This window comes from Thamnophis elegans, chromosome 1 (genome assembly GCF_009769535.1).
Source record: "Thamnophis elegans isolate rThaEle1 chromosome 1, rThaEle1.pri, whole genome shotgun sequence".
Taxonomy (NCBI): domain Eukaryota; kingdom Metazoa; phylum Chordata; class Lepidosauria; order Squamata; family Colubridae; genus Thamnophis; species Thamnophis elegans.
The window spans coordinates 49,976,299-49,989,708 of NC_045541.1; positions in this window are offsets into that span (position 1 = coordinate 49,976,299).

Genomic DNA, 13,410 nt, shown 5'->3' on the forward strand with positions numbered 1-13,410 from the left:
TTCACCCTCTACTTTTGCCTTGGTTTTTTTGTTCAATAATTTACAGGCATTTTCTCTGAAGTCGCAACAGATGGCGCTGAAGTTAAGCAGATGAGTGAGCCTTTACCACTCCAACCTCTTTGGCATCAGCCTACTTGCAGAAGGAAAATCTCCTCTGGGTGCATATTAATAACACTTGTCCTTTAATTTGAAAGCCAAATTTTCCAGTATCTAAACTGATCACACAACTTAAATTAAGAATTTTTTTTCCTTGCTTGATTTTACATTGTTTAAACACCTATTGCTTGAGATGTAACTATTATTTACTGATCCTAAATACAGAATGGGCTATTTGCAGGCAAGTACAATCTCTTTTCCAATTACACACATAGAAAAAGTATATTAAATATTAGCTCTGGAATGCCTTGAGACACCTCCCCCCCCCATCTCTTACATAGGCTTGGATATTCCTATCCAGTTGGGTGCTGATCTGCCAGATCAGACTACCTGTGCACCCTAGTTTTACTCTTTCATCAATCTCTTTTCTTTGAGATGTTCTTAAACAGGGCATAATGGAAAAAGCTGTCCTTTTTACATCCACCATGTTTTGAAGTGTTGAGTTCTCCTTTTAGTTATGATGTCCTCCTGAATTTATCTGATTCTATTTGAAAGCCATCAAAGCAAGAGGCAATTACTACATCTGGTTACAATGATCCTCTGCCATGCCTCAAAACACAAAGGCACATAAATTCTCTTTTTTTACATCGAACTTAAATTCCTTTTTCTGCTATTACCGCCAGCATATATGGAACTCCTGCACTTGCTGCCCAGAAAACTCCTCCCAATTGACCAAAGATAACAGGAATTGAAGCAGCTGGGATGTGTGTATGGCTGAGATCAGAGCTAATTTAGTTTTGAGGGGTCCTTGGTCATTTTCTTGCAGATATTTCATTATTCAAACTAGATAACATCAGCAGCACTGCTGATGTTACCAAGTTTGGCTAATGAAACGTCTGCAAGAAAACAACCAAGCTCAGAGAGCACTAAGAATTCCTCATTTCAACCCTGAACTACAAATATTCTCCTTTATTGGTAATTTACTTTTAGAACATCATCAGGTTGAGTTACATATGTGATAGATGGATAAAATTTGAATATCAAATTTTGATACCTCCCTCATGTAAGCATCTGCATTTTCCCAGTCTGGGGATGATGAGCACAACACAAAGAGCCGCCTGCTTTTTCCTTTATTTATCCTTTCTGCTAGTGTTTTCTCTTCTTTGATGATCAATGTGCATTGTTAGTTCCCGTGAAGATTACCCAGGATTTGCTGAAACCTTTTTCCTACTTTTGGCGTTGCTGCTGTTTTCACAACGAAAAGGTTTAGAAGCATTTAGGAACCTGAAGTATTTGCTGCATTATTTTAATTTATTTAAAGAGCCCTGATCTACAAAGATATGAAGCCCACAAAGTATTATATGGCTTGCCAGCATGAAGTGAAGCAGCCTTCTACACATACAGCAATGTGTATCTCCTCCTAAAACTATTGATTGGAGTTTCCTTCGGAACTGTGTAATATATATGGGTCATGAAGGGATACTAGAGATGTAAGCTGAGACAGGGTTTTCTCCCAACCCCTGCATGAGGGAGAAAAACTGTTTCTGCAGCACAGACATTTAAAAAAAATCCATCTTAAACTATATATAGCAAAGAAGAATGACTTGTAATAAGTAGTAGAAGAGTGGACTGAAAAAGTAGGGTTGCATGAACAACTAAAAAGTGGGGGATCATGTTACTTCAACAGCCACCAGCCCAGTGGTGGGTTCCGGATCCCGTTGCAACCGGTACGGTGCAAAGGGGCCGCACGTCCACCACATGCACACATGCAGTATGTGCATAGCATGCACATGCGTACTTACTGCCCGCAATGTTCCACGATGGCTCCGCAATGCTCCAGCTGCTTGGCGGAGCATCGCGCAGGCGCCATATGCTCTGTGCATGTGCGTGAAAGCCCCGATCGGCTCAAATACAAGTAAGATGTGTGGGCGGGCGGGTGAGCCCTCTGGAGCATTGTACCAGAACTGTACCTGATGCTCCCACCAGGGACCGGTACGCCTATACTGGGGCATACCAGTCGTATCCCACCACTGCACCAGCCCCAAAATATACTTTCAAACCCGGTTGAGAGAGTAGCATTTTTGCAGTCCACATTTGGACTCTCCTATACCTGTGTGACAAATGCACTAACATTAGTATAAGCCAATGCCATAAAAAAGAGGAATATACCAAATATCAGAACATGTTCAACCTTCAATCATTGGTTGGGAATGGCCCAACAAGTATATTTAACCGGGTATTTATTTCTTTGGGAAATCTCTATGCCATAAAATCTATTCCCCTGAATGTTTCATAAAATAAGTTAGAACAGCAATCATAAAAGGAGCACTACTGTTAAGTCAATAAAACCCACTTAGGCTCAGCAATTAACTAAAACACGTAACAATTAGGGAGGTACAAACAGTTTGCACAAGGATGGCTGGCTAAATGTTGCCTGATTCTCTTATAATTTGTTGAAGGGTTCAGAAGCGAAAGCTGCTGGATTCATTCCATCAGTACAAATATAACCAACGTAAAGTTGTGCAATATTTTTCACAATTGGCTCAAGGTGTCAGATAACAAACAATACTGTCAGCTTACCATACAAAGCAAATATTTTAGGAAATTCTGCAAATCAAAGAATATTCTACCAAATATAATTTCATAGATGTCTATGAATAGCACAGAGAGAGTTTGGCTTTGTAGTAGATTTAACAGTGTTTAACCTCTTAATCATTTATCAGTTATTAAGTGATTATAGTTTTTAGACCCAGGTGTTTTTTTGTGTTACACAGATAGTCCTAGACTTACAACCTTTTGTTTAGTGGCTATTTGAAGTTACAATGGCACTGAAAAATGTGACTTATGGCCTTTTTTCACACTTACAACCATTACAGCATCCCCATGGGCACGTAATCAAAATCTGGATACTTGTAACTGGCTCATATTTATGATGGTTGCAAAAATCTCAGGGTCATGTGATCACCTTTTGTGAATTTCTAACAAGCAAAGTCAATGGGGAGGCCAGGTTCACTTTACAACTGTGTTTCTGACTTAATAATTACAGTGATTCAATTAACTGTGGCAAGAAAGGTAAAATGGGGCAAAACTCACTTAACAACAGTGTTGCTTAGCAACAAATGTTGGGCTCAATTTTGATCGTAAATTGAAAATTACCTATACTTAATTTTCTAAAATTTGTGCTGTTAGTATATGCTGATTAAAAACTGAAAGAAAGATATTGTATGAGTTTTACATGAGTTTTCAACAATCAGGGTATAAGTCAGAGACCAAAATCAGCCATGGGGTTGCCAATTGTCCCCTCCCTCATATTTTAGTTTAATTTTAAATGCTAACTTGGGAGTTGGCTTGATTTTAGTCCACATTAAATAGAGCATCGTAAAATATGTCCTAGAAATATGATATGTATCATTTCAGATGAACTTAATTGTCATCCATATATTGGCTGGATTTACACACTATGTTAAACCATAAATACTGCTTTACAATCCAATATGCTAAGCCAAAAAACCAAAAAGAAAAATCACATTATTGCTTAGTGCAATGTATGAACCTAATCTCACTGTTACTAATTACAGTATGGCTGGTACATGAGCCTTAAAAAGAAATTACATCCTTTCTCTTTTCTATCTGCAATGCATTTAATCAATGATGCACAGTTATACCAGAGATATTTACCAGATATTCTAGAAATGTATTTTCTAAAGAATAGGATTAGGGGTTTCTAACTGAGCCCAACATGCTTTGATCAGGCTCTCAGGAATGTAGCAGGAAGAATAGCATATTTTATAGTAATTGTTCCTCATTATGCACTTCTAATCATTTCTGACATGAATGGAAGCCATTCAGTAGGGTAGTACACTGCTCTAACTAGAATTAAAGCTTCAGCATTAGTTCATGATTTTATTATCTCTCTTACAAATATGCCAAATTATATATTTTCTTTTCAGATACTTTATTGGTCTATCTGGATATTTTTTTAAAAAATGCGTTTTTGGGCCTAGTAGACACAATTTAAATTTCGAGAGTCTCCTGGGTACTATCACAAAATGATCACAAAATGGCTGCCAGCTAAGCTTGTTTATTCAGAAAATGGCTGTGGTCATCAAACAAAACAACCATGTTCTACAATGCAAATAGAATTTCCCTAAAAGAGAAGTGCAGGTCAATGATAATGGTTCTGGCATCCCAAATATAAGATCTTTCTTTTGAAACCCCAATAGTCTCATCATAAGACTCAAAGGTAAACCATTTGAACAAGAAAGTGGGTGCATAATTTAGTTGGAGTTTAAGCCCCAAATGCCAAATACACATTCACTCTCATGAGGTAGGACAAAATATCATTTCCAGAAGCTTAAGTGCATGTTTTTTTCATTTAAAAAAAAGCATTTTTAAACACTTAGGACAGAGCTGAGTTTGGGCATATTACATTAGAGAGGAAGAGAAAATGACCATTGCTCAGTCAAATGAAGTCTAATTCAATACAGATAGTCCTCCCCTTACAACCACAATTGAGCCAAAATTTAGGTTGCTAAGTGAGAAATGTGTTAAGTGAGTTTTGCCCCATTTTATGACTTTTCTTGCCACATTTGTTAAGTGAATTGCTGCAAATTGTTAAATTAGTAACACGGTTGTTAAGTGAATCTGGCTTCCCCATTGACTTTGCTTGTCAGAAAGTCACAAAAGGTGATCACATGATCCCAGGACTGTCATAAATATGAACCACTTACCAAGCATTCGAATGTAAATGACATGACCATGGGGATGCTGTGATGGTTATAAATGTGAAAAATGGTCATAAGTCACTTTTTTCAGTGCCATTGTAACTTTGAACTGTCACTAAGTGAATTGTTGTAAATTGAGGACTCCTTGTATACGGTTAATAGAAGAGGGACTGACAAAGTAACATAACCAGAAAATACAAGAATGTTATGGAAGCACCAGTGCCTCCAGCATCCCTGGAAATATTGCTAATAACAACATACAGATTGTAGCACAACACACTTGTGCTGCTAATGCATAAATGAATCAATGAATTCAGATTGATACAGACACCCTCCCCTAATGCATGCCTTGCATTATACTGTCCCCCTTAGTGCCATGAACCAGAAAGCAAGGATCTCACTAATCCAAGTTCTCAAGGAGGAGGAATTCAGTTGTGAAGCTCAGTAGAATTGTTTCCGATCAGCAACACGCAAAGAGAAAGAAATAGAACCCCTGAGACATCTCTAAAGCCCTTGTCACATGTTTTCTGAATGCAGCAGAACTACAATAGGGACCAGCCTGACTGCCCAGTTCCCCAGCCTTGTCATACTGAATGTCAAGGGGAATTTCACACATATTTATCTGAATATAAAATAATAATGTCCTGGGTTTGGACATAAGTCTGAGTTTGGAAATGGGCAAGCTGCACGTTTGATGGAGTCAGATGGATGATTCTACAGCTGCGTGCTTTTTGAATGTCCACTAAGCTTGTGTTAAAAAGCTGTAAGCACACAAACAATCCTGTGTTGGGTGGGTCATTTTCTTTTATAAATGCACATGGAATTGCAACCAAAGTAGTTTCAACCTTAAAAATTGAATGGGTCCACTGCCAAGCTTAACTTAGAGCTTATAAGCAAAATGACACCCACTTTAAAATAAGTGATTTGTTTTGAAATGTTCTTTCTTTCCAAGGCAAAAATATGGACCATTGAAACATTGTGACCATGATTTTCTTTATCTATGGAAGATAGTGATTTTATGAAATCCCAGATCTAGTACTAAAAGCAAATAATTGAGGTCATTTGGAGGAGCTCTAGCAGCAAATACCTGATTGCATCACAATTGTTTGCAAAGAATGCATTAACATCAAATTCTGATGATAGATTTTGCCCAGAGATCTTGAATTTGAGGCCCTTCTAGTTCAGATGAATGTCTGAAGGGTAGCATCCTCTCAGCATGAAACCAGAGACACACAGACCATGCTGACAAATATTTATACCCTCTTTTACAATAAAATAAGCATTATGCCTTAATCTGCCGATCAGTCTATGCTTTATACAATGCATGGATACCAGCTGCTTCTTAAATTAGTTATGGGGACACGCCAATAAATCTGCCAATAAATTTGAAGGACAGATCAAAGAATATGTAGCTTATGTCAATTCATAAATGTCAATGAAAAGCTTCACTGACTACCTCAGATTTGCAAAAGATACCGTTAAGACTTATTTTTATATTCTGCATATGGAATATACTCCAAAAAGTCTGTCCACCAACCATCTCTCCTGACAGGAAATTTTTTAAAATACGTAATCTAAAGTGTGACTTCTTTGCTGCTGGTTATATATTCATATCCATTTTTAGGCAGATTTCCATGAAAAATTATATTAAAATAGGCCTGGTAATAGTGATGAATGATTTTTTTAAAATAAAACTCCAGACTTACAAACTTGCTAAAATCCTCTTTTACGTGGTTTTATCTCACTAAGATAGAACTTGTTCTCTAATGAACTTAAGTAACAATCTTCTAGTGAATCGGATCATGAATCATTTATTTATTTAATTTATTGGCCACCCATCATACCATAGGGTAACATGGGCCGGTTTTCAATATAAAAAGATAAAATTATATAAAACCTGAAGACAATATAAATAAAACGCTATCAAATTACAAATGCTCAACAGACATTGTATTATCGATGGATATTACTAGAATGGTAGTTCTGGTGGGTAAATCCGGGTATTTAGATAGGAGATTTTCATAGTCTCCAGGTCTACTTGGAAATGCTAGGAAATTGAACCTAAAATCCATTGCAAATAAAGCTGTTCCCTAGAGATGTGGCTTTTCCTCTTTTAAATTATTTTGTCTACAGAAAAGACCAAGATGATATGTCTTTCACTCCTCACAGCAATTGATTATTCCAACAGCTGAATCTTTCATCAGTTTTGTCAGTGGAGAACATCGCTACTCCTGTGGACAAAAGGACAGCTCTATCTTCAAACATATCATTGTCATTCCATGCCACCAGCAGCAGCTTTTGTTATTCGAGTTTGCTAGCATATTTGCAAGCTTTGGCCTTAGAACGCAAGCCAATGGTGCATGAGGTCCATATACATGCCTTTCTATGAATATACTATGTGTGAAAATCAAGGGATGAATTCACCTTGTGATACATGTTCTAGATATGTAGCCTAAGTGATGTTGCAGAACACCAGTGCACCAATGTATGGAACAATAAATGAAAAAAAAAAACATAAATAAAACATTTAATCAAGGGCCGAATCCAAAAAGTGGGATTTATATTGGTGCACCTGGAGTATCCAAATCTTTCATTATTTGTGCCCCATTCAGCCTCCCAGGAAGGTTCCAGTATTTTAGATGCTGGAACAGATTTTAAAAATGCATATAAGGAATCAGGCCAGTGTGTTGTGTTGATTAAACAGAATTTGTCCTAAAAATTGAGTTCTGAGGCTGAGATAATATTTTATCTTAGTTCTCCATTGCCTCTGTTCACACAATTATCACACTCTGGCTATCCTCTTGTTGTGGTAGCAATATAAGAACTCTGATTTATCTAGTGCTAATTCTGTATAGATGTTGGGAATTATGATAAGGTGACCAGATGTCCCGATTATGGTGGGACGGTCACGCTTTATAACAATTTTCCCCGTTTCCCGCTGCGTTTTTTAAAAGTCCCGATTTTCTGGCTTCATGTTGAAAGCCCAGTGGATTTGCTTAAGAAATCCTAACCGGGGCAAGACAAAAGACACCCTGTCTAATCCATCTCTCTGTCTCAGTACTTTCATTGAAGATATTAAAATGTTAAAGCAACAAAACGGACACCACCCCCCCGCGCCCCTTTTACTCACTTTTATAAGAAAAAATGACCAAGTACCATAGAGCTGCAGGAAACAGAGCTGCGTAGAGTAGTAGCAACTGTTCCTTCCTGGATTTCACAGATGGGAGGGGCATGGAGTTTGGAGAGCTGCTCGTGTGGGAAAAAATGATGGCTCCTATTTTTCTTTGAAAAATATTTCCCTGGGACTATTTCACCATTTTAATTTGCTCAGTTCTTTGTATTAACATCTATATCATTCGGGGTTGACTTGGAATGTCTGCCTGCTGGTAAGTGAACTGGCTTTTTTTCTTTTATTTTTTTAATGTATTTTAAAATAATATTTTATTTATTGTGCATAGGATTTTTTAAAATAGTATTATTCTGTGTGGATTTAAGTTAAGAACTCCCTGTTATTAAGCTTTCCTCAATTAATCTCTGAGTAGATTCCCACCAACTTCAAGATCCCAAGAGCACATCTTGGAAGCTACACCTTTGCTTAGTTTATAGATGATGCCTTTCCTTAAATATGAAAATAAATACATTGTTCAAATGTGTACATCTCAATAGAAATGACTCTCAGGGGTGTACAACAATCCACTAAAATAATAATATAAAACAGTAATTACAAAAACAGGAGCAACTGTTATGAAAATTATTATTAAAAAATAAAGAATAAAAATGGAGTTATTAAGTATATTAATTGCAGCAACCATAATACAATACCTCGGTCCTTCTTTTCATTAAACTAGACATACCCAATTCCAAGAAATTAAAAGACGCTTGCTCCTGGGGAGGAAAGCTATGGCAAATCTAGACAGCATCCTAAAAAGCAGAGGCATCACCCTGCCAACAAAAGTGCATCTAGTCAAGGCTGTGGTTTTCCCATTTGCAATGGATGGCTGTGAAGGTTGGACCAGAAGGAAGGCTGAGTACCAATACCACCTTTCTTGCCACAGTTCTTAAGTGAATAACTGCAGCTGATAAGTTAGTAACATAAGTGAATCTGGTTTCCCCATTTGACTTTGTCAAAAGGTGATTATATGACCCCAGGACACTGAAACCATCATAAATACGAATCTGTTGCCAAACATCAAAATTTTGATCAAGTGACCATGAGGATGCTGCAACGGTCGCTAAGTGTGAAAATGGTCGCTAAGTGTGAAAAATTGTCATCAGTCACTTTTTTCAATGCCATTGTAACTTTGGTCACTATGCCACCTAGCCCTAACCCGGTCAAAGGTATCCGTCTTTACCAATTTGAAAATCTGGTCACCTTAAATTATGAGCTCTATAAGAATTGGACCCATAGTGCAGGATCCTTTCTTAGAGGGTCAGAAAGAAGAGACCGTGCTTGCAACTAGGGACAAATTCTCCTCAGATGTTCCTTGTAATCTTTAGGAAGTCTTTTCTCTTCCACTGATGATAACTTCCTATATTTAGGTCTATAAATTGCATTAATAAGAGTTGTTTATATTTCCTCAATCCAAGCTGTCCCTTATATTGATTTAATTCCACTCTAATTGTTAGGTCTCTTATTTGCTACTAAAACTCATGGAGTAATTCTGGAGTACACACATTTCAGGCTATAGTTCACAACCTGGGCTGTGCTCCACATCATAGTTCTAGAGCAAAGGATTGAAGCGTTAGATTTTCTCCACTCCCCTCCCCAAAAGAGTTTAAAAAAAAAAAAAAAGATATATTGTGCCCGTGAAGAAAGTGAAAAAGTGAACATTCAGCAGAGAACTTTGTAGAAAACACCACTGAATTAACTTACAGTACATTTGTTAAACATGAATGGCTCTAATAATGACATTTCATTTAACAATGCCCTTTGTCTTTTCAGTTCATCAGTTACCTATTTCAGTAATGAACTGCAGTCATACCATTCTGATTTTCTCCTAATGTAAAGCCTGAGATCACTTCGCTGCTAGTGGAGCATGATGCTATTATTCAGTTTGTGGCTTAAGGGGGGGAAAAGCTATAGAATATAGCACTATTCTAATTGGCCAGTGGATACTGGGATTGCTAAGAGCAGCTAATAATTCTGTTCAGCTTCTGTTGGGAAGAAATAAAGGCAAGCAATGTATGTCCACCAGCCCTGACAGTTAGGTGTTAGGTGTTAGGTGTGTGTGTGTGTGTGTGTGTGTGTGTGTGTGTGTGCGTGTGCGTGTGTGTGTGTGTGTGAAATAATAACAAATTTAAATAACAGATCTAGAGAACCAATTTTGTATAGTGGTTAAGGCATCAGGCCACAATTTAGTCTAAACACAAAGCTAGCTGGCCATCTTGAGCCAGTCACTCTCTTTCAAACCTAGGAATCAGACAATGGCAGATCACTTTCAAAACCTTGCCAAGAAAACTGGAGGGAGTTGTCCAGGCAGTCACCAGAAGTCAAGACTGACTTGAAAAATTTGCAGACCTTACCTTTATAGGTGTTGGGTTAGAAGGGAGATTGGAAGGCCAGAAGCTGTTTATTAAATGCCATTTTCACTGATTTGGGTAGTACATTTGGTGTTAGTGGTTAACCAGAGTCAAGAATCTGCAATACACTTTATTAACACACTCCACATTTCCTTTATGGAACAAAAGCTCTTTCAAAATATAGTCAGTGCAAAAAAAATGGTGTATGAATCTTTTGTTCCTACTAAATATGTGTACACAGATATTCTCAGATATATATTTTAGGGACAAAGCATACAAAATGAACTCCCCCCTCGATCTTAAGAGCGGCTGCATCTTATAGATCTCTCTCAATTACTACCCACACTATATTTAGGCATTGTACAAGAGCAAATTTTACAGTCCATGAAGAAATGAAGTGAAATCGAGATGAAATTCATTGTGACAGGTTTTCTGTTAGTGCCCTGATGTGTCTGTATTACAGAAGATAGACATTCTATTAGCATGGAAGCTCCCATAATGGACTGTGAATCATTTCAGGTAATAGAGATGCCAAATGGAATGACTGAAAGAAGCACTATTGAATTCCATTAGAAGTCTTTGTTTTTGAATCAGTCATTTCTTTGTGAATAACCAACTATATACTTCTTGACCCTATCATGAAGCAATAATTGCAAACTAATATCACAAAACATTAATCTAAGATACCATTCAATTAAAGTCTGCTTTCTCTGAGATTATTTCTGTATCACAAAATGTGAAATAAATGTGATAAGGATTACAAATACAGTTTTGGATTTCTGCTACAGAAGAATGTATTTTTCCCCATTCAACTCTTCCTATGTTTGATTGTAATATGTAGGTTTAAATAATATTTTACATTAGTTTCTTTGTATGCCAATGCATATTTGTGCAAATGCACAGACAGACACACAGAGTATATAAAAAGAGGCACATATAAGCAACCATATTTGCCAAATGAAAATAACTGCAACCAACAAATGATGTAAATATTCCTTGTGCAGTCTTAGTTAATATTAGTTAAATCAATAAATAATCCTCCATCTTACAAGCCAAACAGTTCCACCTTACCCATCTATCACATATGATTTATCCAGCTTCATAATTGCTTGGATAATTAGTACAGGATTTAGGTTCATTTGGTATGCCAAACCCTTTGGGAATCTTTGAATAATTACTATTTGTGGAGATGATCAAGTTATGAATTATTCTTCCCCATACAGAAAGGTGGCTTGGGAATGTTGCAGAATGTCTTTTTTCATTCATCGTCCTTCATATAAATAGAAATTTATGTATCGCTCCACGTTGAACATACTTTAGATTTTAGAAATGCATGCCCATGAACTGCTTATTTGCTGTCAAATATGTTTTTGAAATGGTATGAATGTAATTCAGCAAAAAGAAACGGCAGCAGAAGGCAAGATGGTGTGTGTACATTTGTGCGCTGCACATCTGCTATTGGTGTCACATACTGTAAAGCCATTTATGTTAACCAATCTTAAACCTGAATGATCCATGAGTCTCTAAAAGTCTCTAAATACTTTTGACTATCTTTAACCAGTTTGAGCTGGCTTTTTTTTCCTTGCCAATGCAAGTGAACAGATGAGATCTTATGTGTGTCTATTTCCCTTTTCAGTTCTTTAACACTATTCTTGCACGAATGAGATTACACTGATTAATGCTATAGTATGTGGTATAGCCTATATTATAAGTTTATTACCCTTATATAATTAAGCTGGCCACATTTTGTTTATCCAGAAAATATCTACTTATTCTGAGACAAAGAAAAGAAATGGGCCTTTATAAAACATACTTGAACATTAGTTTATTTTTCTTGGTTAAAATCCAATGAGACTTTTGTAGTAAAAAGGAAGTTTTATATTTTTCTAAATAAAATATCCAGCTTTCAAATCCAAGAGAAATCAAGGTTATATCTATATGCTGGCATTATCTCTGCTCATGGGCTGAGAATGAGACTTTTTCTTACTGTTGTAATGACAGGTGTAAGATTAACTTTGTTAGGTGTTGAACCATTCATGCAAACTAAATTAAATTAATGGAACAAATTTCTATCATAATTAAGATAAAAATTCATGTCAGCTGTAACCTTGCTGTACACTAATTATGTTCAAATGATTTATCATCTGTTTCGCCCAGAATATTAATCCTCACCTCATTGATAACTCCAGCCAGTGTTAAGAGATGAGAGTTGATTAACAATGACAGATTGGGCAACCACACTGCAGAGTGCCTGTATGACTAGGGAAGCCAATAAAACTTAAATGGCACCTCTTATTTAGAAATCCATTCCCATGGAAACAGATGCATGCTTAATGAGGGGAATGGAGATGATTTCAATAATGATGGATATTGGAACAGTGGGCAGAGCCAATCAATAACAATTAACTACTTAGTCTACCAAAGCTATGGTTCTATAAAGTAGGTTATATACACATTAAACAAAACTTAGTTCAGGATGTGCTTTATATAAATGTCTTTATGCTTTGTGGTTAATGCTATTTGCTTTAATAATTATGGAAAGCACCATGTAGATCATTTATGATAAAAAGATTTTAAAAAAAGTCTTTTGGAAATCCATAAAATATCCAGATTGGATATCAACAAGTAATTACTTCAATATAGAGGTTTTCTCTACAGGTAGCCCTCCATTCATTTAGCGACTTTCAAAGTTACAGCGGCACTGAAAAAAGCAACTTATAACTAGTGTTCTTTCTTACAACTTTTGCAGCATCCCCATGGTCACGTAACCGGAATTCAGGCAACCGGTGTGTATTCACAACAGTTGCAGCACCCTGGGATCATCTGTGTGACTTCCCAGCCAGCCTTTGACAAGGAAGTCAATGGGAGAAGCTGGATTCGCTTAACCACCATGTTATTAATGTAACAACTGCAAGTGATTTGCTTTAACAACTGTGGCAAAAGAGGTCACAAAATTGGGTGCAACTTACTTAACAACCATTTTGCTTAATAACAGAAATTCTAACCTCAGTTGTGGTCATAAGTCAAGAACTATCTGTATCCTGTTCCTTTTCATAACACTGTTTATATC